General features: G+C 38.9%; 19 non-coding genes across 19 annotated transcripts; all 19 read left to right on the plus strand.

Moving 5' to 3' along the window:
• Positions 1–4,965: 4,965 nt before the first annotated feature.
• TRNAL-UAA (transfer RNA leucine (anticodon UAA)) lies at positions 4,966–5,048 on the plus strand. Its single transcript has one exon. It is a non-coding gene; the product is annotated as a tRNA-Leu (tRNA).
• Positions 5,049–6,111: 1,063 nt separating this feature from the next.
• TRNAL-UAA (transfer RNA leucine (anticodon UAA)) lies at positions 6,112–6,194 on the plus strand. Its single transcript has one exon. It is a non-coding gene; the product is annotated as a tRNA-Leu (tRNA).
• A 968-nt stretch (positions 6,195–7,162) lies between these two features.
• Positions 7,163–7,245, plus strand: TRNAL-UAA (transfer RNA leucine (anticodon UAA)). Its single transcript has one exon. It is a non-coding gene; the product is annotated as a tRNA-Leu (tRNA).
• Positions 7,246–8,201: 956 nt separating this feature from the next.
• Positions 8,202–8,284, plus strand: TRNAL-UAA (transfer RNA leucine (anticodon UAA)). Its single transcript has one exon. It is a non-coding gene; the product is annotated as a tRNA-Leu (tRNA).
• Positions 8,285–9,252: 968 nt separating this feature from the next.
• On the plus strand, positions 9,253–9,335 carry TRNAL-UAA (transfer RNA leucine (anticodon UAA)). The gene has a single exon. It is a non-coding gene; the product is annotated as a tRNA-Leu (tRNA).
• Positions 9,336–10,303: 968 nt separating this feature from the next.
• TRNAL-UAA (transfer RNA leucine (anticodon UAA)) lies at positions 10,304–10,386 on the plus strand. The gene has a single exon. It is a non-coding gene; the product is annotated as a tRNA-Leu (tRNA).
• A 968-nt stretch (positions 10,387–11,354) lies between these two features.
• Positions 11,355–11,437, plus strand: TRNAL-UAA (transfer RNA leucine (anticodon UAA)). The gene has a single exon. It is a non-coding gene; the product is annotated as a tRNA-Leu (tRNA).
• Positions 11,438–12,405: 968 nt separating this feature from the next.
• On the plus strand, positions 12,406–12,488 carry TRNAL-UAA (transfer RNA leucine (anticodon UAA)). The gene has a single exon. It is a non-coding gene; the product is annotated as a tRNA-Leu (tRNA).
• A 2,001-nt stretch (positions 12,489–14,489) lies between these two features.
• TRNAL-UAA (transfer RNA leucine (anticodon UAA)) lies at positions 14,490–14,572 on the plus strand. The gene has a single exon. It is a non-coding gene; the product is annotated as a tRNA-Leu (tRNA).
• A 968-nt stretch (positions 14,573–15,540) lies between these two features.
• Positions 15,541–15,623, plus strand: TRNAL-UAA (transfer RNA leucine (anticodon UAA)). The gene has a single exon. It is a non-coding gene; the product is annotated as a tRNA-Leu (tRNA).
• Positions 15,624–16,591: 968 nt separating this feature from the next.
• Positions 16,592–16,674, plus strand: TRNAL-UAA (transfer RNA leucine (anticodon UAA)). Its single transcript has one exon. It is a non-coding gene; the product is annotated as a tRNA-Leu (tRNA).
• A 2,017-nt stretch (positions 16,675–18,691) lies between these two features.
• TRNAL-UAA (transfer RNA leucine (anticodon UAA)) lies at positions 18,692–18,774 on the plus strand. The gene has a single exon. It is a non-coding gene; the product is annotated as a tRNA-Leu (tRNA).
• Positions 18,775–19,742: 968 nt separating this feature from the next.
• TRNAL-UAA (transfer RNA leucine (anticodon UAA)) lies at positions 19,743–19,825 on the plus strand. Its single transcript has one exon. It is a non-coding gene; the product is annotated as a tRNA-Leu (tRNA).
• Positions 19,826–20,793: 968 nt separating this feature from the next.
• Positions 20,794–20,876, plus strand: TRNAL-UAA (transfer RNA leucine (anticodon UAA)). Its single transcript has one exon. It is a non-coding gene; the product is annotated as a tRNA-Leu (tRNA).
• A 967-nt stretch (positions 20,877–21,843) lies between these two features.
• On the plus strand, positions 21,844–21,926 carry TRNAL-UAA (transfer RNA leucine (anticodon UAA)). The gene has a single exon. It is a non-coding gene; the product is annotated as a tRNA-Leu (tRNA).
• Positions 21,927–22,893: 967 nt separating this feature from the next.
• Positions 22,894–22,976, plus strand: TRNAL-UAA (transfer RNA leucine (anticodon UAA)). Its single transcript has one exon. It is a non-coding gene; the product is annotated as a tRNA-Leu (tRNA).
• A 968-nt stretch (positions 22,977–23,944) lies between these two features.
• On the plus strand, positions 23,945–24,027 carry TRNAL-UAA (transfer RNA leucine (anticodon UAA)). The gene has a single exon. It is a non-coding gene; the product is annotated as a tRNA-Leu (tRNA).
• A 967-nt stretch (positions 24,028–24,994) lies between these two features.
• TRNAL-UAA (transfer RNA leucine (anticodon UAA)) lies at positions 24,995–25,077 on the plus strand. Its single transcript has one exon. It is a non-coding gene; the product is annotated as a tRNA-Leu (tRNA).
• A 968-nt stretch (positions 25,078–26,045) lies between these two features.
• On the plus strand, positions 26,046–26,128 carry TRNAL-UAA (transfer RNA leucine (anticodon UAA)). The gene has a single exon. It is a non-coding gene; the product is annotated as a tRNA-Leu (tRNA).
• Positions 26,129–26,657: the final 529 nt, after the last annotated feature.

Here is a 26,657-nt window from a genome sequence, read left to right on the forward strand (position 1 = left end):
CAGCCGATTTTCAATTAGTATCCATATGAGTTTGGGCTTCTGACTAGCGCGACCTCATAAAAAGCCAGAACATGGTGCATAGTGAGAAAATTCCACAATATTCTACAGTTCATACCGCTTGAATTTATGCTCAAACTAGGATGGTCTTCATTGTTTTCTAAACTCATAAGGCTCACCTGCACTGGCGCTCACCTGCATTGGCTCTCACCACCATATAACACCAGGATGGCCGAGTGGTTAAGGTGTTCGAACCCCACTCCTGGTAAAATTTTTAACCTACGGAGTTTCCTAAAAAAGAGCAGTCAGAGAATAATAAAAAAAGGATAACTGTTGCACTTTATCGTGGCCTTTCTTATATAAGAAACCATGATTTAACTGTGGGGATGCCTGCAGAATAAACCCAAATTAAAAGCTCCTCCGTTGTTTTCGTTTCGATGTTCCTGTATTCTAAATGATAAATTGGTGAAATCTGATTTGGGCATGGGTAAGAGAGAATCTCAATATTATATTATTACTCAAATTAAGGGGTGTTTTCTAAGTTTGGGGTGTGTGAACAGGCTCTTTTGAGTATCCAATAAAGTGAAAACCTATGATATTAAACATTATTTAACTTGTAACTCTGACCATGTTGTATATCTGCTACAGTCCCCTCACAATTTTTTGTACAGCACTTGTGCGAATTGTGGTAATTTTAACCCCTTCCCGCCGGATCACGTATATAAACGTCATTAAAATCGGTGGCTTACCGCCTTTTCACGTAAATGTACGTCATGGAGATGAAGCTGGCTCAGGAGCTGAGCCAGCAACATCACCACCGGGTGACAGCTGTATGTTACAGCTGGCACCCTAAGGTATCGGCCAGGACCGGAGCTAGCCTCCGATCCGACCGATTAACCCCTCACATGCTGCGTTCAATAGAGATCGCAGCATGTGAGGAGTTTATAGCCACCGGCACCCCAGCAACGTGATCGCTGGGTTGCCGGTGGCTGCAAAGGCAATCGGAGGGCTAATGCTTACCTCCCGATCAGCCTGTAACGGAATCCTCCTATGCCCCGTCGTCGGCGGGGCCCAGGAGGCTTCCGGTAACATCGGCAAGATGGCGCCGGCTCAGCTTCCGGCTAAGAAGCTGAGCCGGCGTCATCAGCAGTGGGTGTCCGCTGTATGTTACAGCGGACACCCTGATCTATCGCCAGGAACCGGAGCTAGCTCCGATTCCTGGCATTAACCCCTTCGATGCAGCGATCCATTGTGATCGCTGCATCCTAGAGGTTTGTAGAAAATCGGCAGCCTTGCCATGCGATGGCAAGGCTGGCGACTGCTACCATGGCAACAGGAGCCCTAACAATGGACTCCTGTCTGCCATTACGTAAGCTGATTAGGCCCCGCCCAGAGGCGGAGCCTGATCGGCTTGCTGTCAGTGAACAACTGACAGTTCCAATACATTGCACTACATAGGTAGTGCAATGTATTAGAACATCAAACAAATAGTTGGACATTCAAGTCCCCTAGTGGGACTAAAGAAAAGTGTAAAAAAAAAGTGTAAAAAAAGTAAAAATAAAAGTTGGAAAACATACAATAAAAGTTTCAAATAATAACACAAAACACAATCGCCCTTTTTCCCTTATAAGTCATTTATTATTGAAAAAAATAATAAAGCCATACATATTTGGTATCGCAGCGACCGTAACGACCTGAACTATAAAAATATTATGTTATTTATCCAGCGCAGTGAACGCCGTAAAAAAACAAACTCAAAAACACTGCCATAATTACTGTTTTTTTGGTCACTGTCTTCCAAAAATTGAAATAAAAAGTGATCAAAAAGTCGCATGTATCCAAAAATGGTACCGATAAAATCTATACCTCGTCTCGCAAAAAAACAAGCCCTCACACAGCTCCATCGATGAAAAAATGTAAAAGTTATGGCTCTCACAACTTGGCGACAGAAAAAATACATTCTCTTTCCAAAAGTAATTTTATTGTGCAAAAAGTTATAAAAAAGTTCTATAAATTTGGTATCGCCGGAATCGTACTGACCCGCAGAATAAAGGTAACATGTAGTTTATAACGTACGGTGAACGGTGTATATAAAAAAAAAAGTGGCACAAGCTGGGCATGACATATTTGACACTGAATTGGCATATCTAGGGAAACATTTTAATTTGTACCTTCCGCAGCGCAATCATTTATGGAAAAGACACGTGGGGTGAAAATGCACACTACACCTCTTAATAAATGCCTTATGGGGTGCAGTTTCCAAAATGGGGTCACTTCTCAGGGGTTTCTTTTATTATTTCACATCAAAGCCTCTGCAATTGTGAACCAATACTTTATAAGTCGCCAAATTAGGCCTCAATTTTACATGGTACTCTTTCACTCCTGAGCCCTGTCGAATGTCCAGGCAAAAGATTAGGGCCACATGTAGGGTGATTCTAAAACAGGGAAACACCGCATAATAATTGAGAGCTGTCTTGTTATGGTGGCACAAGCCGGGCACCACATATTGGCGTATCTAAGGAAAAATTCCCATTTTCATTCTCCCACATCGTGTGCACACGAATTTCTGCAAAACACCTGTGGGGTTAACATGCTCACTACACCCCTAGGTGAATACCTTGAGGGTGTTGTTTCCAAAATGGGGTCACTTCTGGGGGGGATCCACTGTTTTGGTCCCACAGGGACTTTGCAAATGCAACATAGCGACCAGAAACCAAATGCAGCAAAATCTGTACACCAAAAGCAAATGGCGCTCCTTCCCTTCTGAGCCCTGCCGTGTGCCCAAACAGCATTTTACGACCACGTGTGGGGTATTGCCGTACTCCAGAGAAGTTGCTTTACAAGCGTTGGGGTTCTTTTTTTCCTTTATTTGTTGAGAAAATTAAAAATTTGGAGCTAAAGCTACGTCTTATTGAAGAAAAAGGATTTTTTTTATTTTCACTGCCCAATTCTAATAAAATCTATGAAAAACTTGTGGGGGCAAAATGCTCACTACACCCCTAGATGGATTCCTCAAGGGGTGTCGTTTTCTCAATGGAGTCACTTTTTTGGCGTTTTCACTGTTTTGGTACCTAAGGGGCTTTGCAAATGCGACATGGCCTCCACAAACCATTCCTGCTAAATTTGAGCTCCAAAAGCCAAATGGCGCTCTTTCCCTTCTAAGCTCCGCCGTGTGTCCAAACATCCGTTTATAACCACATGTGGGGTATTGTTTTACTCGGGAGAAATTGCTTTACAAATGTTGTGGTGCTTTTTCTCCTTTACTCCTCGTGGAAATTAGAAAAAATTAGCTAAACCTACATAATCTTTGAAAGAATGACGATTTTTATTTTCACGGCCTACTTCCAATAATTTCTGCAAAAAACCTGCGGGGTCAAAATGCTCACTATACCCCTAGATAATTTCCTCAAGGGGTGTCGTTTCCAAAATGGGGTCACTTTTGGTGGATTTCCACTGTTTTGGCACCGAAAGAGCCCTTGAAACCTGACATGGTGCCTAAAATATTTTCTAATAAAAAGGAGGCCCAAAATCCACTGGGTGCTCCTTTGTTTCTGAGGCCGGTGCTTCAGTCCATTACCACACTAGGGCCACATGTGGGATATTTCTAAAAACTGCAGAATCTGGGCAATAAATATTGAGTTGCGTTTCTCTGGTAAAAACTTCTGTGTTACCAAAAAAATAGAATAAAAATGAATTTCTGCAAAAAAAAATGAAATTTGAAAATTTCACCTCTACGTTGCTTTAATTCCTGTGAAACGTTTAAAGGGTTAAGAAACTTTCTAAATGCTGTTTTGAATACTTTGAGGGGTGAAGATTTTAAAATGGGGTGACTTTTTGGCGGTTTCTAATATATAAGGCCCTAAAAGCCGCTTCACAACTGAACTGGCCCCTGTAAAAATAGCCTTTTGAAATTTTCTTGAAAATGTGAGAAATTGCTGCTAAAGTTCTAAGCCTTGTAACGTCCTAGAAAAATAAAAGGATGTTCAAAAACGATGCCAATCTAAAGTAGACATATGGGGGATGTTAATTAGCAACAATTTTGTGTGGTATAAATGCCTGTCTTACAAGCAGATAAATTTACATTTAGAAAAATGCTAATTTTTGCAATTTTTCACTAAATTTTGGTGTTTTTCATTGAATTTATCGACCACATTTTTCCACTATCATAAAGTCCAATGTGTCACGAGAAAACAATCTCAGAATCGCTTTGATAGGTAAAAGCGTTCCGGAGTTATTACCACATAAAGTGAAATATGTCAGATTTGAAAAAATGGGTCTGGTCCTGAAGGCCAAAATGAGCTTGGTCCTGAAGGGGTTAAAAAGCATAAAAAGTCTTGTGTGTTTTTAAACTGGTGGAGTCTTACCACCGTCTACCATATCTGCTAGAGTTCCCTCACAATTTTTTGTACAGCTCTTGTGCGAATTGTGGTAAATTTAAAAAGCATAAAAAGTCTTGTGTGTTTTTAAACTGGTGGAGTCTTACCACCGTCTACCATCCATTTACCCATAGCGATATGTTGCTGTCACATTGACTTTACTTATGTGGTCATGGCATTAAAGAGATTAAAAAGAATTGGATACAGTCATAGAAGTCCTCGATATGTCATACACGACTTTTCAGGTCAATACCAAAAATACAGCCGATTTTCAATTAGTATCCATATGAGTTTGGGCTTCTGACTAGCGCAACCTCATAAAAAGCCAGAACATGGTGCATAGTGAGAAAATTACACAATATTCTACAGTTCATACCGCTTGAATTTATGCTCAAACTAGGATGGTCTTCATTGTTTTCTAAACTCATAAGGCTCACCTGCACTGGCGCTCTCCTGCACTGGCGCTCTCCTGCACTGGCGCTCTCCTGCACTGGCTCTCTCCTGCACTGGCTCTCTTCTGCACTGGCTCTCTCCTGCACTGGCTCTCTCCTGCACTGGCTCTCTCCTGCACTGGCTCTCAGCACCATATAACACCAGGATGGCCGAGTGGTTAAGGTGTTGGACTTAAGATCCAATGGATTTGGATCCACGTGGGTTCGAACCCCACTCCTTGTAAAAGTTTTAACCTACGGAGTTTCCTAAAAAAGAGCAGTCAGAGAATAATAAAAAAAGGATAACTGTTGCACTTTATCGTGTCCTTTCTTATATAAGAAACCACGATTGAACTGTGGGGATGCCTGCAGAATAAACCCAAATTAAAAGCTCCTCCAATGTTTACGTTTCGACGTTCCTGTATTTTAAATGATAAATTGGTGAAATCTGATTTGGGCATGGGTAAGAGAGAATCTCAATATTATATTATTACTCAAATTAAGGGGTGTTTTCCAAGTTTGGGGTGTGTGAACAGGCTCTTTTGAGTATCCAATAAAGTGAAAACCTATAATATTAAACATTATTTAACTTGTAACTCTGACCATGGTGTATATCTGCTACAGTCCCCTCACAATTTTTTGTACAGCTCTTGTGCGAATTGTGGTAATTTTAAAAAGCATAAAAAGTCTTGTGTGTTTTTAAACTGGTGGAGTCTTACCACCGTCTACCATATCTGCTACAGTTCCCTCACAATTTTTTGTACAGCTCTTGTGCGAATTGTGGTAATTTTAAAAAGCATAAAAAGTCTTGTGTGTTTTTAAACTGGTGGAGCCTTACCACCGTCTACCATCCATTTACCCATAGCGATATGTTGCTGTCACATTGACTTTACTTATGTGGTCATGGCATTAAAGAGATTAAAAGGAATTGGATACAGTCATAGAAGACCTCAATATGTCATACACGACTTTTCAGGTCAATACCAAAAATACAGCCGATTTTCAATTAGTATCCATATGAGTTTGGGCTTCTGACTAGCGCGACCTCATAAAAAGCCAGAACATGGTGCATAGTGAGAAAATTCCACAATATTCTACAGTTCATACCGCTTGAATTTATGCTCAAACTAGGATGGTCTTCATTGTTTTCTAAACTCATAAGGCTCACCTGCACTGGCGCTCTCCTGCACTGGCGCTCTCCTGCACTGGCTCTCTCCTGCACTGGCTCTCTCCTGCACTGGCTCTCTCCTGCACTGGCTCTCTCCTGCACTGGCTCTCTTCTGCACTGGCTCTCAGCACCATATAACACCAGGATGGCCGAGTGGTTAAGGCGTTGGACTTAAGATCCAATGGATTTGGATCCACGTGGGTTTGAACCCCACTCCTGGTAAAAGTTTTAACCTACGGAGTTTCCTAAAAAAGAGCAGTCAGAGAATAATAAAAAACAGGATAAGTGTTGCACTTTATCGTGGCCTTTCTTATATAAGAAACCACGATTTAACTGTGGGGATGCCTGCAGAATAAACCCAAATTAAAAGCTCCTCCGTTGTTTTCGTTTCGACGTTCCTGTATTCTAAATGATAAATTGGTGAAATCTGATTTGGGCATGGGTAAGAGAGAATCTCAATATTATATTATTACTCAAATTAAGGGGTGTTTTCTAAGTTTGGGGTGTGTAAACAGGCTCTTTTGAGTATCCAATAAAGTGAAAACCTATGATATTAAACATTATTTAACTTGTAACTCTGACCATGTTGTATATCTGCTACAGTCCCCTCACAATTTTTTGTACAGCTCTTGTGCGAATTGTGGTAATTTTAAAAAGCATAAAAAGTCTTGTGTGTTTTTAAACTGGTGGAGTCTTACCACCGTCTACCATATCTGCTACAGTTCCCTCACAATTTTTTGTACAGCTCTTGTGCGAATTGTGGTAATTTTAAAAAGCATAAAAAGTCTTGTGTGTTTTTAAACTGGTGGAGTCTTACCACCGTCTACCATCCATTTACCCATAGCGATATGTTGCTGTCACATTGACTTTACTTATGTGGTCATGGCATTAAAGAGATTAAAAGGAATTGGATACAGTCATAGAAGTCCTCGATATGTCATACACGACTTTTCAGGTCAATACCAAAAATACAGCCGATTTTCAATTAGTATCCATATGAGTTTGGGCTTCTGACTAGCGCGACCTCATAAAAAGCCAGAACATGGTGCATAGTGAGAAAATTCCACAATATTCTACAGTTCATACCGCTTGAATTTATGCTCAAACTAGGATGGTCTTCATTGTTTTCTAAACTCATAAGGCTCACCTGCACTGGCGCTCTCCTGCATTGGCTCTCACCACCATATAACACCAGGATGGCCGAGTGGTTAAGGCGTTGGACTTAAGATCCAATGGATTTGTATCCACGTGGGTTCGAACCCCACTCCTGGTAAAAGTTTTAACCTACGGAGTTTCCTAAAAAAGAGCAGTCAGAGAATAATAAAAAACAGGATAAGTGTTGCACTTTATCGTGGCCTTTCTTATATAAGAAACCACAATTTAACTGTGGGGATGCCTGCAGAATAAACCCAAATTAAAAGCTCCTCCGTTGTTTTCGTTTCGACGTTCCTGATAAATTGGTGAAATCTGATTTGGGCATGGGTAAGAGAGAATCTCAATATTATATTATTACTCAAATTAAGGGGTGTTTTCTAAGTTTGGGGTGTGTAAACAGGCTCTTTTGAGTATCCAATAAAGTGAAAACCTATGATATTAAACATTATTTAACTTGTAACTCTGACCATGTTGTATATCTGCTACAGTCCCCTCACAATTTTTTGTACAGCTCTTGTGCGAATTGTGGTAATTTTAAAAAGCATAAAAAGTCTTGTGTGTTTTTAAACTGGTGGAGTCTTACCACCGTCTACCATATCTGCTACAGTTCCCTCACAATTTTTTGTACAGCTCTTGTGCGAATTGTGGTAATTTTAAAAAGCATAAAAAGTCTTGTGTGTTTTTAAACTGGTGGAGTCTTACCACCGTCTACCATCCATTTACCCATAGCGATATGTTGCTGTCACATTGACTTTACTTATGTGGTCATGGCATTAAAGAGATTAAAAGGAATTGGATACAGTCATAGAAGTCCTCGATATGTCATACACGACTTTTCAGGTCAATACCAAAAATACAGCCGATTTTCAATTAGTATCCATATGAGTTTGGGCTTCTGACTAGCACGACCTCATAAAAAGCCAGAACATGGTGCATAGTGAGAAAATTCCACAATATTCACAGTTCATACCGCTTGAATTTATGCTCAAACTAGGATGGTCTTCATTGTTTTCTAAACTCATAAGGCTCACCTGCACTGGCGCTCTCCTGCACTGGCTCTCACCACCATATAACACCAGGATGGCCGAGTGGTTAAGGCGTTGGACTTAAGATCCAGTGGATTTGTATCCACGTGGGTTCGAACCCCACTCCTGGTAAAAGTTTTAACCTACGGAGTTTCCTAAAAAAGAGCAGTCAGAGAATAATAAAAAACAGGATAAGTGTTGCACTTTATCGTGGCCTTTCTTATATAAGAAACCACGATTTAACTGTGGGGATGCCTGCAGAATAAACCCAAATTAAAAGCTCCTCCGTTGTTTTCGTTTCGACGTTCCTGTATTCTAAATGATAAATTGGTGAAATCTGATTTGGGCATGGGTAAGAGAGAATCTCAATATTATATTATTACTCAAATTAAGGGGTGTTTTCTAAGTTTGGGGTGTGTAAACAGGCTCTTTTGAGTATCCAATAAAGTGAAAACCTATGATATTAAACATTATTTAACTTGTAACTCTGACCATGTTGTATATCTGCTACAGTCCCCTCACAATTTTTTGTACAGCTCTTGTGCGAATTGTGGTAATTTTAAAAAGCATAAAAAGTCTTGTGTGTTTTTAAACTGGTGGAGTCTTACCACCGTCTACCATATCTGCTACAGTTCCCTCACAATTTTTTGTACAGCTCTTGTGCGAATTGTGGTAATTTTAAAAAGCATAAAAAGTCTTATGTGTTTTTAAACTGGTGGAGTCTTACCACCGTCTACCATCCATTTACCCATAGCGATATGTTGCTGTCACATTGACTTTACTTATGTGGTCATGGCATTAAAGAGATTAAAAGGAATTGGATACAGTCATAGAAGTCCTCGATATGTCATACACGACTTTTCAGGTCAATACCAAAAATACAGCCGATTTTCAATTAGTATCCATATGAGTTTGGGCTTCTGACTAGCGCGACCTCATAAAAAGCCAGAACATGGTGCATAGTGAGAAAATTCCACAATATTCTACAGTTCATACCGCTTGAATTTATGCTCAAACTAGGATGGTCTTCATTGTTTTCTAAACTCATAAGGCTCACCTGCACTGGCGCTCTCCTGCATTGGCTCTCACCACCATATAACACCAGGATGGCCGAGTGGTTAAGGCGTTGGACTTAAGATCCAATGGATTTGTATCCACGTGGGTTCGAACCCCACTCCTGGTAAAAGTTTTAACCTACGGAGTTTCCTAAAAAAGAGCAGTCAGAGAATAATAAAAAACAGGATAAGTGTTGCACTTTATCGTGGCCTTTCTTATATAAGAAACCACGATTTAACTGTGGGGATGCCTGCAGAATAAACCCAAATTAAAAGCTCCTCCGTTGTTTTCGTTTCGACGTTCCTGTATTCTAAATGATAAATTGGTGAAATCTGATTTGGGCATGGGTAAGAGAGAATCTCAATATTATATTATTACTCAAATTAAGGGGTGTTTTCTAAGTTTGGGGTGTGTAAACAGGCTCTTTTTAGTATCCAATAAAGTGAAAACCTATGATATTAAACATTATTTAACTTGTAACTCTGACCATGTTGTATGTCTGCTACAGTCCCCTCACAATTTTTTGTACAGCTCTTGTGCGAATTGTGGTAATTTTAAAAAGCATAAAAAGTCTTGTGTGTTTTTAAACTGGTGGAGTCTTACCACCGTCTACCATATCTGCTACAGTTCCCTCACAATTTTTTGTACAGCTCTTGTGCGAATTGTGGTAATTTTAAAAAGCATAAAAAGTCTTGTGTGTTTTTAAACTGGTGGAGTCTTACCACCGTCTACCATCCATTTACCCATAGCGATATGTTGCTGTCACATTGACTTTACTTATGTGGTCATGGCATTAAAGAGATTAAAAGGAATTGGATACAGTCATAGAAGTCCTCGATATGTCATACACGACTTTTCAGGTCAATACCAAAAATACAGCCGATTTTCAATTAGTATCCATATGAGTTTGGGCTTCTGACTAGCGCGACCTCATAAAAAGCCAGAACATGGTGCATAGTGAGAAAATTCCACAATATTCTACAGTTCATACCGCTTGAATTTATGCTCAAACTAGGATGGTCTTCATTGTTTTCTAAACTCATAAGGCTCACCTGCACTGGCGCTCTCCTGCACTGGCTCTCACCACCATATAACACCAGGATGGCCGAGTGGTTAAGGCGTTGGACTTAAGATCCAATGGATTTGTATCCACGTGGGTTCGAACCCCACTCCTGGTAAAAGTTTTAACCTACGGAGTTTCCTAAAAAAGAGCAGTCAGAGAATAATAAAAAACAGGATAAGTGTTGCACTTTATCGTGGCCTTTCTTATATAAGAAACCACGATTTAACTGTGGGGATGCCTGCAGAATAAACCCAAATTAAAAGCTCCTCCGTTGTTTTCGTTTCGACGTTCCTGTATTCTAAATGATAAATTGGTGAAATCTGATTTGGGCATGGGTAAGAGAGAATCTCAATATTATATTATTACTCAAATTAAGGGGTGTTTTCTAAGTTTGGGGTGTGTAAACAGGCTCTTTTGAGTATCCAATAAAGTGAAAACCTATGATATTAAACATTATTTAACTTGTAACTCTGACCATGTTGTATATCTGCTACAGTCCCCTCCCAATTTTTTGTACAGCTCTTGTGCGAATTGTGGTAATTTTAAAAAGCATAAAAAGTCTTGTGTGTTTTTAAACTGGTGGAGTCTTACCACCGTCTACCATATCTGCTACAGTTCCCTCACAATTTTTTGTACAGCTCTTGTGCGAATTGTGGTAATTTTAAAAAGCATAAAAAGTCTTATGTGTTTTTAAACTGGTGGAGTCTTACCACCGTCTACCATCCATTTACCCATAGCGATATGTTGCTGTCACATTGACTTTACTTATGTGGTCATGGCATTAAAGAGATTAAAAGGAATTGGATACAGTCATAGAAGTCCTCGATATGTCATACACGACTTTTCAGGTCAATACCAAAAATACAGCCGATTTTCAATTAGTATCCATATGAGTTTGGGCTTCTGACTAGCGCGACCTCATAAAAAGCCAGAACATGGTGCATAGTGAGAAAATTCCACAATATTCTACAGTTCATACCGCTTGAATTTATGCTCAAACTAGGATGGTCTTCATTGTTTTCTAAACTCATAAGGCTCACCTGCACTGGCGCTCTCCTGCATTGGCTCTCACCACCATATAACACCAGGATGGCCGAGTGGTTAAGGCGTTGGACTTAAGATCCAATGGATTTGTATCCACGTGGGTTCGAACCCCACTCCTGGTAAAAGTTTTAACCTACGGAGTTTCCTAAAGAAGAGCAGTCAGAGAATAATAAAAAACAGGATAAGTGTTGCACTTTATCGTGGCCTTTCTTATATAAGAAACCACGATTTAACTGTGGGGATGCCTGCAGAATAAACCCAAATTAAAAGCTCCTCCGTTGTTTTCGTTTCGACGTTCCTGTATTCTAAATGATAAATTGGTGAAATCTGATTTGGGCATGGGTAAGAGAGAATCTCAATATTATATTATTACTCAAATTAAGGGGTGTTTTCTAAGTTTGGGGTGTGTAAACAGGCTCTTTTTAGTATCCAATAAAGTGAAAACCTATGATATTAAACATTATTTAACTTGTAACTCTGACCATGTTGTATGTCTGCTACAGTCCCCTCACAATTTTTTGTACAGCTCTTGTGCGAATTGTGGTAATTTTAAAAAGCATAAAAAGTCTTGTGTGTTTTTAAACTGGTGGAGTCTTACCACCGTCTACCATATCTGCTACAGTTCCCTCACAATTTTTTGTACAGCTCTTGTGCGAATTGTGGTAATTTTAAAAAGCATAAAAAGTCTTGTGTGTTTTTAAACTGGTGGAGTCTTACCACCGTCTACCATCCATTTACCCATAGCGATATGTTGCTGTCACATTGACTTTACTTATGTGGTCATGGCATTAAAGAGATTAAAAGGAATTGGATACAGTCATAGAAGTCCTCGATATGTCATACACGACTTTTCAGGTCAATACCAAAAATACAGCCGATTTTCAATTAGTATCCATATGAGTTTGGGCTTCTGACTAGCGCGACCTCATAAAAAGCCAGAACATGGTGCATAGTGAGAAAATTCCACAATATTCTACAGTTCATACCGCTTGAATTTATGCTCAAACTAGGATGGTCTTCATTGTTTTCTAAACTCATAAGGCTCACCTGCACTGGCGCTCTCCTGCATTGGCTCTCACCACCATGTAACACCAGGATGGCCGAGTGGTTAAGGCGTTGGACTTAAGATCCAATGGATTTGTATCCACGTGGGTTCGAACCCCACTCCTGGTAAAAGTTTTAACCTACGGAGTTTCCTAAAAAAGAGCAGTCAGAGAATAATAAAAAACAGGATAACTGTTGCACTTTATCGTGGCCTTTCTTATATAAGAAACCACGATTTAACTGTGGGGATGCCTGCAGAATAAAACCAAATTAAAAGCTCCTCCGTTGTTTTCGTTTCGACGTTCCTGTATTCTAAATGATAAATTGGTGAAATCTGATTTGGGCATGGGTAAGAGAGAATCTCAATATTATATTATTACTCAAATTAAGGGGTGTTTTCTAAGTTTGGGGTGTGTAAACAGGCTCTTTTGAGTATCCAATAAAGTGAAAACCTATGATATTAAACATTATTTAACTTGTAACTCTGACCATGTTGTATATCTGCTACAGTCCCCTCACAATTTTTTGTACAGTTCTTGTGCGAATTGTGGTAATTTTAAAAATCATAAAAAGTCTTGTGTGTATTTAAACTGGTGGAGTCTTACCACCGTCTACCATATCTGCTACAGTTCCCTCACAATTTTTTGTACAGCTCTTGTGCGAATTGTGGTAATTTTAAAAAGCATAAAAAGTCTTGTGTGTTTTTAAACTGGTGGAGTCTTACCACCGTCTACCATCCATTTACCCATAGCGATATGTTGCTGTCACATTGACTTTACTTATGTGGTCATGGCATTAAAGAGATTAAAAGGAATTGGATACAGTCATAGAAGTCCTCGATATGTCATACACGACTTTTCAGGTCAATACCAAAAATACAGCCGATTTTCAATTAGTATCCATATGAGTTTGGGCTTCTGACTAGCACGACCTCATAAAAAGCCAGAACATGGTGCATAGTGAGAAAATTCCACAATATTCACAGTTCATACCGCTTGAATTTATGCTCAAACTAGGATGGTCTTCATTGTTTTCTAAACTCATAAGGCTCACCTGCACTGGCGCTCTCCTGCACTGACTCTCACCGCCATATAACACCAGGATGGCCGAGTGGTTAAGGCGTTGGACTTAAGATCCAATGGATTTGTATCCACGTGGGTTCGAACGTTTTAACCTACGGAGTTTCCTAAAAAAGAGCAGTCAGAGAATAATAAAAAACAGGATAAGTGTTGCACTTTATCGTGGCCTTTCTTATATAAGAAACCACGATTTAACTGTGGGGATGCCTGCAGAATAAACCCAAATTAAAAGCTCCTCCGTTGTTTTCGTTTCGACGTTCCTGTATTCTAAATGATAAATTGGTGAAATCTGATTTGGGCATGGGTAAGAGAGAATCTCAATATTATATTATTACTCAAATTAAGGGGTGTTTTCTAAGTTTGGGGTGTGTAAACAGGCTCTTTTGAGTATCCAATAAAGTGAAAACCTATGATATTAAACATTATTTAACTTGTAACTCTGACCATGTTGTATATCTGCTACAGTCCCCTCACAATTTTTTGTACAGCTCTTGTGCGAATTGTGGTAATTTTAAAAAGCATAAAAAGTCTTGTGTGTTTTTAAACTGGTGGAGTCTTACCACCGTCTACCATATCTGCTACAGTTCCCTCACAATTTTTTGTACAGCTCTTGTGCGAATTGTGGTAATTTTAAAAAGCATAAAAAGTCTTATGTGTTTTTAAACTGGTGGAGTCTTACCACCGTCTACCATCCATTTACCCATAGCGATATGTTGCTGTCACATTGACTTTACTTATGTGGTCATGGCATTAAAGAGATTAAAAGGAATTGGATACAGTCATAGAAGTCCTCGATATGTCATACACGACTTTTCAGGTCAATACCAAAAATACAGCCGATTTTCAATTAGTATCCATATGAGTTTGGGCTTCTGACTAGCACGACCTCATAAAAAGCCAGAACATGGTGCATAGTGAGAAAATTCCACAATATTCACAGTTCATACCGCTTGAATTTATGCTCAAACTAGGATGGTCTTCATTGTTTTCTAAACTCATAAGGCTCACCTGCACTGGCGCTCTCCTGCACTGGCTCTCACCACCATATAACACCAGGATGGCCGAGTGGTTAAGGCGTTGGACTTAAGATCCAATGGATTTGTATCCACGTGGGTTCGAACCCCACTCCTGGTAAAAGTTTTAACCTACGGAGTTTCCTAAAAAAGAGCAGTCAGAGAATAATAAAAAACAGGATAAGTGTTGCACTTTATCGTGGCCTTTCTTATATAAGAAACCTCGATTTAACTGTGGGGATGCCTGCAGAATAAACCCAAATTAAAAGCTCCTCCGTTGTTTTCGTTTCGACGTTCCTGTATTCTAAATGATAAATTGGTGAAATCTGATTTGGGCATGGGTAAGAGAGAATCTCAATATTATATTATTACTCAAATTAAGGGGTGTTTTCTAAGTTTGGGGTGTGTAAACAGGCTCTTTTGAGTATACAATAAAGTGAAAACCTATGATATTAAACATTATTTAACTTGTAACTCTGACCATGTTGTATATCTGCTACAGTCCCCTCCCAATTTTTTGTACAGCTCTTGTGCGAATTGTGGTAATTTTAAAAAGCATAAAAAGTCTTGTGTGTTTTTAAACTGGTGGAGTCTTACCACCGTCTACCATATCTGCTACAGTTCCCTCACAATTTTTTGTACAGCTCTTGTGCGAATTGTGGTAATTTTAAAAAGCATAAAAAGTCTTGTGTGTTTTTAAACTGGTGGAGTCTTACCACCGTCTACCATCCATTTACCCATAGCGATATGTTGCTGTCACATTGACTTTACTTATGTGGTCATGGCATTAAAGAGATTAAAAGGAATTGGATACAGTCATAGAAGTCCTCGATATGTCATACACGACTTTTCAGGTCAATACCAAAAATACAGCCGATTTTCAATTAGTATCCATATGAGTTTGGGCTTCTGACTAGCGCGACCTCATAAAAAGCCAGAACATGGTGCATAGTGAGAAAATTCCACAATATTCTACAGTTCATACCGCTTGAATTTATGCTCAAACTAGGATGGTCTTCATTGTTTTCTAAACTCATAAGGCTCACCTGCACTGGCGCTCTCCTGCATTGGCTCTCACCACCATATAACACCAGGATGGCCGAGTGGTTAAGGCGTTAGACTTAAGATCCAATGGATTTGTATCCACGTGGGTTCAAACCCCACTCCTGGTAAAAGTTTTAACCTACGGAGTTTCCTAAAAAAGAGCAGTCAGAGAATAATAAAAAACAGGATAAGTGTTGCACTTTATCGTGGCCTTTCTTATATAAGAAACCACGATTTAACTGTGGGGATGCCTGCAGAATAAACCCAAATTAAAAGCTCCTCCGTTGTTTTCGTTTCGACGTTCCTGTATTCTAAATGATAAATTGGTGAAATCTGATTTGGGCATGGGTAAGAGAGAATCTCAATATTATATTATTACTCAAATTAAGGGGTGTTTTCTAAGTTTGGGGTGTGTAAACAGGCTCTTTTGAGTATCCAATAAAGTGAAAACCTATGATATTAAACATTATTTAACTTGTAACTCTGACCATGTTGTATATCTGCTACAGTCCCCTCACAATTTTTTGTACAGCTCTTGTGCGAATTGTGGTAATTTTAAAAAGCATAAAAAGTCTTGTGTGTTTTTAAACTGGTGGAGTCTTACCACCGTCTACCATATCTGCTACAGTTCCCTCACAATTTTTTGTACAGCTCTTGTGCGAATTGTGGTAATTTTAAAAAGCATAAAAAGTCTTGTGTGTTTTTAAACTGGTGGAGTCTTACCACCGTCTACCATCCATTTACCCATAGCGATATGTTGCTGTCACATTGACTTTACTTATGTGGTCATGGCATTAAAGAGATTAAAAGGAATTGGATACAGTCATAGAAGTCCTCGATATGTCATACACGACTTTTCAGGTCAATACCAAAAATACAGCCGATTTTCAATTAGTATCCATATGAGTTTGGGCTTCTGACTAGCGCGACCTCATAAAAAGCCAGAACATGGTGCATAGTGAGAAAATTCCACAATATTCTACAGTTCATACCGCTTGAATTTATGCTCAAACTAGGATGGTCTTCATTGTTTTCTAAACTCATAAGGCTCACCTGCACTGGCGCTCTCCTGCATTGGCTCTCACCACCATGTAACACCAGGATGGCCGAGTGGTTAAGGCGTTGGACTTAAGATCCAATGGATTTGTATCCACGTGGGTTCGAACCCCACTCCTGGTAAAAGTTTTAACCTACGGAGTTTCCTAAAAAAGAGCAGTCAGAGAATAATAAAAAACAGGATAAGTGTTGCACTTTATCGTGGCCTTTCTTATATAAGAAACCACGATTTAACTGTGGGGATGCCTGCAGAATAAACCCAAATTAAAAGCTCCTCCGTTGTTTTCGTTTCGACGTTCCTGTATTCTAAATGATAAATTGGTGAAATCTGATTTGGGCATGGGTAAGAGAGAATCTCAATATTATATTATTACTCAAATTAAGGGGTGTTTTCTAAGTTTGGGGTGTGTAAACAGGCTCTTTTGAGTATCCAATAAAGTGAAAACCTATGATATTAAACATTATTTAACTTGTAACTCTGACCATGTTGTATATCTGCTACAGTCCCCTCCCAATTTTTTGTACAGCTCTTGTGCGAATTGTGGTAATTTTAAAAAGCATAAAAAGTCTTGTGTGTTTTTAAACTGGTGGAGTCTTACCACCGTCTACCATATCTGCTACAGTTCCCTCACAATTTTTTGTACAGCTCTTGTGCGAATTGTGGTAATTTTAAAAAGCATAAAAAGTCTTGTGTGTTTTTAAACTGGTGGAGTCTTACCACCGTCTACCATCCATTTACCCATAGCGATATGTTGCTGTCACATTGACTTTACTTATGTGGTCATGGCATTAAAGAGATTAAAAGGAATTGGATACAGTCATAGAAGTCCTCGATATGTCATACACGACTTTTCAGGTCAATACCAAAAATACAGCCGATTTTCAATTAGTATCCATATGAGTTTGGGCTTCTGACTAGCACGACCTCATAAAAAGCCAGAACATGGTGCATAGTGAGAAAATTCCACAATATTCACAGTTCATACCGCTTGAATTTATGCTCAAACTAGGATGGTCTTCATTGTTTTCTAAACTCATAAGGCTCACCTGCACTGGCGCTCTCCTGCACTGACTCTCACCACCATATAACACCAGGATGGCCGAGTGGTTAAGGCGTTGGACTTAAGATCCAATGGATTTGTATCCACGTGGGTTCGAACGTTTTAACCTACGGAGTTTCCTAAAAAAGAGCAGTCAGAGAATAATAAAAAACAGGATAAGTGTTGCACTTTATCGTGGCCTTTCTTATATAAGAAACCACGATTTAACTGTGGGGATGCCTGCAGAATAAACCCAAATTAAAAGCTCCTCCGTTGTTTTCGTTTCGACGTTCCTGTATTCTAAATGATAAATTGGTGAAATCTGATTTGGGCATGGGTAAGAGAGAATCTCAATATTATATTATTACTCAAATTAAGGGGTGTTTTCTAAGTTTGGGGTGTGTAAACAGGCTCTTTTGAGTATCCAATAAAGTGAAAACCTATGATATTAAACATTATTTAACTTGTAACTCTGACCATGTTGTATATCTGCTACAGTCCCCTCACAATTTTTTGTACAGCTCTTGTGCGAATTGTGGTAATTTTAAAAAGCATAAAAAGTCTTGTGTGTTTTTAAACTGGTGGAGTCTTACCACCGTCTACCATATCTGCTACAGTTCCCTCACAATTTTTTGTACAGCTCTTGTGCGAATTGTGGTAATTTTAAAAAGCATAAAAAGTCTTATGTGTTTTTAAACTGGTGGAGTCTTACCACCGTCTACCATCCATTTACCCATAGCGATATGTTGCTGTCACATTGACTTTACTTATGTGGTCATGGCATTAAAGAGATTAAAAGGAATTGGATACAGTCATAGAAGTCCTCGATATGTCATACACGACTTTTCAGGTCAATACCAAAAATACAGCCGATTTTCAATTAGTATCCATATGAGTTTGGGCTTCTGACTAGCACGACCTCATAAAAAGCCAGAACATGGTGCATAGTGAGAAAATTCCACAATATTCACAGTTCATACCGCTTGAATTTATGCTCAAACTAGGATGGTCTTCATTGTTTTCTAAACTCATAAGGCTCACCTGCACTGGCGCTCTCCTGCACTGGCGCTCTCCTGCACTGGCTCTCACCACCATATAACACCAGGATGGCCGAGTGGTTAAGGCGTTGGACTTAAGATCCAATGGATTTGTATCCACGTGGGTTCGAACCCCACTCCTGGTAAAAGTTTTAACCTACGGAGTTTCCTAAAAAAGAGCAGTCAGAGAATAATAAAAAACAGGATAAGTGTTGCACTTTATCGTGGCCTTTCTTATATAAGAAACCACGATTTAACTGTGGGGATGCCTGCAGAATAAACCCAAATTAAAAGCTCCTCCGTTGTTTTCGTTTCGACGTTCCTGTATTCTAAATGATAAATTGGTGAAATCTGATTTGGGCATGGGTAAGAGAGAATCTCAATATTATATTATTACTCAAATTAAGGGGTGTTTTCTAAGTTTGGGGTGTGTAAACAGGCTCTTTTGAGTATACAATAAAGTGAAAACCTATGATATTAAACATTATTTAACTTGTAACTCTGACCATGTTGTATATCTGCTACAGTCCCCTCCCAATTTTTTGTACAGCTCTTGTGCGAATTGTGGTAATTTTAAAAAGCATAAAAAGTCTTGTGTGTTTTTAAACTGGTGGAGTCTTACCACCGTCTACCATATCTGCTACAGTTCCCTCACAATTTTTTGTACAGCTCTTGTGCGAATTGTGGTAATTTTAAAAAGCATAAAAAGTCTTGTGTGTTTTTAAACTGGTGGAGTCTTACCACCGTCTACCATCCATTTACCCATAGCGATATGTTGCTGTCACATTGACTTTACTTATGTGGTCATGGCATTAAAGAGATTAAAAGGAATTGGATACAGTCATAGAAGTCCTCGATATGTCATACACGACTTTTCAGGTCAATACCAAAAATACAGCCGATTTTCAATTAGTATCCATATGAGTTTGGGCTTCTGACTAGCGCGACCTCATAAAAAGCCAGAACATGGTGCATAGTGAGAAAATTCCACAATATTCTACAGTTCATACCGCTTGAATTTATGCTCAAACTAGGATGGTCTTCATTGTTTTCTAAACTCATAAGGCTCACCTGCACTGGCGCTCTCCTGCATTGGCTCTCACCACCATATAACACCAGGATGGCCGAGTGGTTAAGGCGTTAGACTTAAGATCCAATGGATTTGTATCCACGTGGGTTCAAACCCCACTCCTGGTAAAAGTTTTAACCTACGGAGTTTCCTAAAAAAGAGCAGTCAGAGAATAATAAAAAACAGGATAAGTGTTGCACTTTATCGTGGCCTTTCTTATATAAGAAACCACGATTTAACTGTGGGGATGCCTGCAGAATAAACCCAAATTAAAAGCTCCTCCGTTGTTTTCGTTTCGACGTTCCTGTATTCTAAATGATAAATTGGTGAAATCTGATTTGGGCATGGGTAAGAGAGAATCTCAATATTATATTATTACTCAAATTAAGGGGTGTTTTCTAAGTTTGGGGTGTGTAAACAGGCTCTTTTGAGTATCCAATAAAGTGAAAACCTATGATATTAAACATTATTTAACTTGTAACTCTGACCATGTTGTATATCTGCTACAGTCCCCTCACAATTTTTTGTACAGCTCTTGTGCGAATTGTGGTAATTTTAAAAAGCATAAAAAGTCTTGTGTGTTTTTAAACTGGTGGAGTCTTACCACCGTCTACCATATCTGCTACAGTTCCCTCACAATTTTTTGTACAGCTCTTGTGCGAATTGTGGTAATTTTAAAAAGCATAAAAAGTCTTGTGTGTTTTTAAACTGGTGGAGTCTTACCACCGTCTACCATCCATTTACCCATAGCGATATGTTGCTGTCACATTGACTTTACTTATGTGGTCATGGCATTAAAGAGATTAAAAGGAATTGGATACAGTCATAGAAGTCCTCGATATGTCATACACGACTTTTCAGGTCAATACCAAAAATACAGCCGATTTTCAATTAGTATCCATATGAGTTTGGGCTTCTGACTAGCGCGACCTCATAAAAAGCCAGAACATGGTGCATAGTGAGAAAATTCCACAATATTCTACAGTTCATACCGCTTGAATTTATGCTCAAACTAGGATGGTCTTCATTGTTTTCTAAACTCATAAGGCTCACCTGCACTGGCGCTCTCCTGCATTGGCTCTCACCACCATGTAACACCAGGATGGCCGAGTGGTTAAGGCGTTGGACTTAAGATCCAATGGATTTGTATCCACGTGGGTTCGAACCCCACTCCTGGTAAAAGTTTTAACCTACGGAGTTTCCTAAAAAAGAGCAGTCAGAGAATAATAAAAAACAGGATAAGTGTTGCACTTTATCGTGGCCTTTCTTATATAAGAAACCACGATTTAACTGTGGGGATGCCTGCAGAATAAACCCAAATTAAAAGCTCCTCCGTTGTTTTCGTTTCGACGTTCCTGTATTCTAAATGATAAATTGGTGAAATCTGATTTGGGCATGGGTAAGAGAGAATCTCAATATTATATTATTACTCAAATTAAGGGGTGTTTTCTAAGTTTGGGGTGTGTAAACAGGCTCTTTTGAGTATCCAATAAAGTGAAAACCTATGATATTAAACATTATTTAACTTGTAACTCTGACCATGTTGTATATCTGCTACAGTCCCCTCCCAATTTTTTGTACAGCTCTTGTGCGAATTGTGGTAATTTTAAAAAGCATAAAAAGTCTTGTGTGTTTTTAAACTGGTGGAGTCTTACCACCGTCTACCATATCTGCTACAGTTCCCTCACAATTTTTTGTACAGCTCTTGTGCGAATTGTGGTAATTTTAAAAAGCATAAAAAGTCTTATGTGTTTTTAAACTGGTGGAGTCTTACCACCGTCTACCATCCATTTACCCATAGCGATATGTTGCTGTCACATTGACTTTACTTATGTGGTCATGGCATTAAAGAGATTAAAAGGAATTGGATACAGTCATAGAAGTCCTCGATATGTCATACACGACTTTTCAGGTCAATACCAAAAATACAGCCGATTTTCAATTAGTATCCATATGAGTTTGGGCTTCTGACTAGCACGACCTCATAAAAAGCCAGAACATGGTGCATAGTGAGAAAATTCCACAATATTCACAGTTCATACCGCTTGAATTTATGCTCAAACTAGGATGGTCTTCATTGTTTTCTAAACTCATAAGGCTCACCTGCACTGGCGCTCTCCTGCACTGGCTCTCACCACCATATAACACCAGGATGGCCGAGTGGTTAAGGCGTTGGACTTAAGATCCAATGGATTTGTATCCACGTGGGTTCGAACCCCACTCCTGGTAAAAGTTTTAACCTACGGAGTTTCCTAAAAAAGAGCAGTCAGAGAATAATAAAAAACAGGATAAGTGTTGCACTTTATCGTGGCCTTTCTTATATAAGAAACCACGATTTAACTGTGGGGATGCCTGCAGAATAAAACCAAATTAAAAGCTCCTCCGTTGTTTTCGTTTCGACGTTCCTGTATTCTAAATGATAAATTGGTGAAATCTGATTTGGGCATGGGTAAGAGAGAATCTCAATATTATATTATTACTCAAATTAAGGGGTGTTTTCTAAGTTTGGGGTGTGTAAACAGGCTCTTTTGAGTATCCAATAAAGTGAAAACCTATGATATTAAACATTATTTAACTTGTAACTCTGACCATGTTGTATATCTGCTACAGTCCCCTCCCAATTTTTTGTACAGCTCTTGTGCGAATTGTGGTAATTTTAAAAAGCATAAAAAGTCTTGTGTGTTTTTAAACTGGTGGAGTCTTACCACCGTCTACCATATCTGCTACAGTTCCCTCACAATTTTTTGTACAGCTCTTGTGCGAATTGTGGTAATTTTAAAAAGCATAAAAAGTCTTATGTGTTTTTAAACTGGTGGAGTCTTACCACCGTCTACCATCCATTTACCCATAGCGATATGTTGCTGTCACATTGACTTTACTTATGTGGTCATGGCATTAAAGAGATTAAAAGGAATTGGATACAGTCATAGAAGTCCTCGATATGTCATACACGACTTTTCAGGTCAATACCAAAAATACAGCCGATTTTCAATTAGTATCCATATGAGTTTGGGCTTCTGACTAGCACGACCTCATAAAAAGCCAGAACATGGTGCATAGTGAGAAAATTCCACAATATTCACAGTTCATACCGCTTGAATTTATGCTCAAACTAGGATGGTCTTCATTGTTTTCTAAACTCATAAGGCTCACCTGCACTGGCGCTCTCCTGCACTGGCTCTCACCACCATATAACACCAGGATGGCTGAGTGGTTAAGGCGTTGGACTTAAGATCCAATGGATTTGTATCCACGTGGGTTCGAACCCCACTCCTGGTAAAAGTTTTAACCTACGGAGTTTCCTAAAAAAGAGCAGTCAGAGAATAATAAAAAACAGGATAAGTGTTGCACTTTATCGTGGCCTTTCTTATATAAGAAACCACGATTTAACTGTGGGGATGCCTGCAGAATAAACCCAAATTAAAAGCTCCTCCGTTGTTTTCGTTTCGACGTTCCTGTATTCTAAATGATAAATTGGTGAAATCTGATTTGGGCATGGGTAAGAGAGAATCTCAATATTATATTATTACTCAAATTAAGGGGTGTTTTCTAAGTTTGGGGTGTGTAAACAGGCTCTTTTGAGTATCCAATAAAGTGAAAACCTATGATATTAAACATTATTTAACTTGTAACTCTGACCATGTTGTATATCTGCTACAGTCCCCTCACAATTTTTTGTACAGCTCTTGTGCGAATTGTGGTAATTTTAAAAAGCATAAAAAGTCTTGTGTGTTTTTAAACTGGTGGAGTCTTACCACCGTCTACCATATCTGCTACAGTTCCCTCACAATTTTTTGTACAGCTCTTGTGCGAATTGTGGTAATTTTAAAAAGCATAAAAAGTCTTGTGTGTTTTTAAACTGGTGGAGTCTTACCACCGTCTACCATCCATTTACCCATAGCGATATGTTGCTGTCACATTGACTTTACTTATGTGGTCATGGCATTAAAGAGATTAAAAGGAATTGGATGCAGTCATAGAAGTCCTCGATATGTCATACACGACTTTTCAGGTCAATACCAAAAATACAGCCGATTTTCAATTAGTATCCATATGAGTTTGGGCTTCTGACTAGCGCGACCTCATAAAAAGCCAGAACATGGTGCATAGTGAGAAAATTCCACAATATTCTACAGTTCATACCGCTTGAATTTATGCTCAAACTAGGATGGTCTTCATTGTTTTCTAAACTCATAAGGCTCACCTGCACTGGCGCTCTCCTGCATTGGCTCTCACCACCATGTAACACCAGGATGGCCGAGTGGTTAAGGCGTTGGACTTAAGATCCAATGGATTTGTATCCACGTGGGTTCGAACCCCACTCCTGGTAAAAGTTTTAACCTACGGAGTTTCCTAAAAAAGAGCAGTCAGAGAATAATAAAAAACAGGATAAGTGTTGCACTTTATCGTGGCCTTTCTTATATAAGAAACCACGATTTAACTGTGGGGATGCCTGCAGAATAAACCCAAATTAAAAGCTCCTCCGTTGTTTTCGTTTCGACGTTCCTGTATTCTAAATGATAAATTGGTGAAATCTGATTTGGGCATGGGTAAGAGAGAATCTCAATATTATATTATTACTCAAATTAAGGGGTGTTTTCTAAGTTTGGGGTGTGTAAACAGGCTCTTTTGAGTATCCAATAAAGTGAAAACCTATGATATTAAACATTATTTAACTTGTAACTCTGACCATGTTGTATATCTGCTACAGTCCCCTCCCAATTTTTTGTACAGCTCTTGTGCGAATTGTGGTAATTTTAAAAAGCATAAAAAGTCTTGTGTGTTTTTAAACTGGTGGAGTCTTACCACCGTCTACCATATCTGCTACAGTTCCCTCACAATTTTTTGTACAGCTCTTGTGCGAATTGTGGTAATTTTAAAAAGCATAAAAAGTCTTATGTGTTTTTAAACTGGTGGAGTCTTACCACCGTCTACCATCCATTTACCCATAGCGATATGTTGCTGTCACATTGACTTTACTTATGTGGTCATGGCATTAAAGAGATTAAAAGGAATTGGATACAGTCATAGAAGTCCTCGATATGTCATACACGACTTTTCAGGTCAATACCAAAAATACAGCCGATTTTCAATTAGTATCCATATGAGTTTGGGCTTCTGACTAGCACGACCTCATAAAAAGCCAGAACATGGTGCATAGTGAGAAAATTCCACAATATTCACAGTTCATACCGCTTGAATTTATGCTCAAACTAGGATGGTCTTCATTGTTTTCTAAACTCATAAGGCTCACCTGCACTGGCGCTCTCCTGCACTGGCTCTCACCACCATATAACACCAGGATGGCCGAGTGGTTAAGGCGTTGGACTTAAGATCCAATGGATTTGTATCCACGTGGGTTCGAACCCCACTCCTGGTAAAAGTTTTAACCTACGGAGTTTCCTAAAAAAGAGCAGTCAGAGAATAATAAAAAACAGGATAAGTGTTGCACTTTATCGTGGCCTTTCTTATATAAGAAACCACGATTTAACTGTGGGGATGCCTGCAGAATAAACCCAAATTAAAAGCTCCTCCGTTGTTTTCGTTTCGACGTTCCTGTATTCTAAATGATAAATTGGTGAAATCTGATTTGGGCATGGGTAAGAGAGAATCTCAATATTATATTATTACTCAAATTAAGGGGTGTTTTCTAAGTTTGGGGTGTGTAAACAGGCTCTTTTGAGTATACAATAAAGTGAAAACCTATGATATTAAACATTATTTAACTTGTAACTCTGACCATGTTGTATATCTGCTACAGTCCCCTCACAATTTTTTGTACAGCTCTTGTGCGAATTGTGGTAATTTTAAAAAGCATAAAAAGTCTTGTGTGTTTTTAAACTGGTGGAGTCTTACCACCGTCTACCATATCTGCTACAGTTCCCTCACAATTTTTTGTACAGCTCTTGTGCGAATTGTGGTAATTTTAAAAAGCATAAAAAGTCTTGTGTGTTTTTAAACTGGTGGAGTCTTACCACCGTCTACCATCCATTTACCCATAGCGATATGTTGCTGTCACATTGACTTTACTTATGTGGTCATGGCATTAAAGAGATTAAAAGGAATTGGATACAGTCATAGAAGTCCTCGATATGTCATACACGACTTTTCAGGTCAATACCAAAAATACAGCCGATTTTCAATTAGTATCCATATGAGTTTGGGCTTCTGACTAGCGCGACCTCATAAAAAGCCAGAACATGGTGCATAGTGAGAAAATTCCACAATATTCTACAGTTCATACCGCTTGAATTTATGCTCAAACTAGGATGGTCTTCATTGTTTTCTAAACTCATAAGGCTCACCTGCACTGGCGCTCTCCTGCATTGGCTCTCACCACCATATAACACCAGGATGGCTGAGTGGTTAAGGCGTTGGACTTAAGATCCAATGGATTTGTATCCACGTGGTTTCGAACCCCACTCCTGGTAAAAGTTTTAACCTACGGAGTTTCCTAAAAAAGAGCAGTCAGAGAATAATAAAAAACAGGATAAGTGTTGCACTTTATCGTGGCCTTTCTTATATAAGAAACCACGATTTAACTGTGGGGATGCCTGCAGAATAAACCCAAATTAAAAGCTCCTCCGTTGTTTTCGTTTCGACGTTCCTGTATTCTAAATTATAAATTGGTGAAATCTGATTTGGGCATGGGTAAGAGAGAATCTCAATATTATATTATTACTCAAATTAAGGGGTGTTTTCTAAGTTTGGGGTGTGTAAACAGGCTCTTTTGAGTATACAATAAAGTGAAAACCTATGATATTAAACATTATTTAACTTGTAACTCTGACCATGTTGTATATATGCTACAGTCCCCTCCCAATTTTTTGTACAGCTCTTGTGCGAATTGTGGTAATTTTAAAAAGCATAAAAAGTCTTGTGTGTTTTTAAACTGGTGGAGTCTTACCACCGTCTACCATATCTGCTACAGTTCCCTCACAATTTTTTGTACAGCTCTTG

The sequence above is a fragment of the Rhinoderma darwinii genome, chromosome 4 (assembly GCF_050947455.1).
Source record: "Rhinoderma darwinii isolate aRhiDar2 chromosome 4, aRhiDar2.hap1, whole genome shotgun sequence".
Lineage (NCBI taxonomy): Eukaryota > Metazoa > Chordata > Amphibia > Anura > Rhinodermatidae > Rhinoderma > Rhinoderma darwinii.